The sequence below is a fragment of the Amphimedon queenslandica genome, unplaced genomic scaffold (assembly GCF_000090795.2).
Source record: "Amphimedon queenslandica unplaced genomic scaffold, v1.1 AMPQUscaffold_9971, whole genome shotgun sequence".
Classification (NCBI taxonomy): Eukaryota; Metazoa; Porifera; class Demospongiae; order Haplosclerida; family Niphatidae; genus Amphimedon; species Amphimedon queenslandica.
This window is the reverse complement of record NW_003549758.1, coordinates 2,981-4,798: the sequence shown is the minus strand read 5'-3', so window position 1 is coordinate 4,798 and position 1,818 is coordinate 2,981. Positions and strand designations below refer to the sequence as shown.

The 1,818-nt window shown below is 37.1% G+C and overlaps 1 long non-coding RNA gene across 1 annotated transcript; it reads right to left on the bottom strand.

The window, feature by feature from the left end:
- Positions 1–15: 15 nt before the first annotated feature.
- On the bottom strand, positions 16–492 carry LOC109590473 (uncharacterized). Its single transcript, XR_002189335.1, has 3 exons — positions 221–492; positions 85–163; positions 16–33 (listed from the first exon to the last, which is right to left on the bottom strand). It is a non-coding gene; the product is annotated as an uncharacterized LOC109590473 (long non-coding RNA).
- Between the last annotated feature and the right edge of the window lie 1,326 nt (positions 493–1,818).

Below are 1,818 nucleotides of genomic sequence, written 5' to 3'. Positions count from 1 at the left end.
AAATTAAAAAATTGATTTATGAGGCTTAATAACCTATACAAATCCGCTATTAACATTGTAGACATTTAAATTAAAAAAACTTACAATTAAAATCTAGTGGCTCCTGACATGACAAGGCATTACAATAGATTCAACTTCACTTACATCATATATAGATCTAATCCTAATTTTATAGTGTTAAAGCATAGATATTATTTGTACAGCTGTGATGAAGGCTTACATAAAAGTATCAGTCAACAGTCTCATCAGGTTGATTTGCAACCAATTTACTAAAGATTGCTGTTGGTAATACACAAAACATAATTATTACTCTAAAAAATTGCAGTTTTTATTTAATAATAGTCATCCTATATAGTCTACATTGTATTCCTGCTTATATTCACTGTAAATGGTAATTCCTCTTTGAATATATTGATTGAAGATATAGACTTGCACCAAATAATATAGAAAAATCATTAAAATGGTGTCACTGAACTCCTATTAAGAATAACAAATAGATTTCAAGTGATGGTTCAGTATTGTGATGCTTCATGCAGCCTGTAGTAGCAATTTTGCATTGATAAAACAGTTAAATTTTCACTAACATGACCTCTTCTATTGGTCCCACCATAGTTAATACGTACATAAATTTATTTTCCATGTATAAAAGTGTTTTAAAGACAGGCTATCCATGAATGATTGTCCTTTACATGGATATTTATGGTCCTGTCGGGTCCGCATCAGTCCGTCCGTCCGTCCTTTTCGGGCGGGGCGGGTCCGTCCGTCCGTCCGCTTTTGAGACCCTACCGCTTTTTAGGGACAGCCGAACCTGTCTAGAATGCGAAACCTGTCTAGAATCTATGCTAGAATCTATGGCGGAACGGAACCACAGAAAGCGCCAGCTCGGAACCATAGGTCTATCGGGGAACTAAACTAAACTAGAAAGAAATCAAAGAATGTAAAACATCAAGGGGCTCAACTTCATAGATTAGTAGCTGATGAAATAGCAGAATCTTAGAGCTGTTACTTCCGCTATAGATACCAATGAATCAGTAAGGAGCCTCTTTGCTGCTAGAAACAACTTCTTTCCTTCTTATTTTGGAAATTTTCCTTTATCTCCATTCCTTCGATGTAGCTTTCTGCCAACCAAGGGGTGTGGTACTTGTGTGGGTGAAGATTTTTACGCCTACATTTAATCACGATTAAATGGCATTCATACTTTACTTCAAAGGAAGTGTGAACTAACGAGCAGGTTATGTATACCTTATGTAGTTATGTTGCTGCTAAAAACTATTGACTTGGCTGTTGCTAAGTTGCTCTAAGGCCTTGGTAGACAGACTCTGAAATAGCCCGCATGCTAAACTAAGCTCAACTAGGCAATTATCCATTTGTGCTGCATAAAAAGTTAGCCTGAGGCTTTCCTCCTATATTATCAAGCACTAAGAGACTAAATGATACCACTAATGTTTATCAGATAAAAAACTAAAGCCAGACATACACTAGGCAACATGTTGCTGGCAACATGCTGCTGGCAACATTTGTGGTTACTTTGATCTTGTAAGCAACATGTTGCCAGAAATTTCTGGCAACATGTTGCTTACAAGATCAAAGTACCTAACCACATTAGTTGCCAGCAACATGTTGCCTAGTGTATGCCTGGCTTAAGAAGTCATATTCCACTCAACACAATATTATTCAGTTGATGCAATTTCTGTGAAATAATTCAGCCTCCTGATGTGACGTTCCTTTTAGTGACTTTATGACCATTACCATTGCCTATAAAAATACGAAGTGTCCGGCTACAGGTCCGGTCACCGGACACAGTATTCAGTGCTAGAG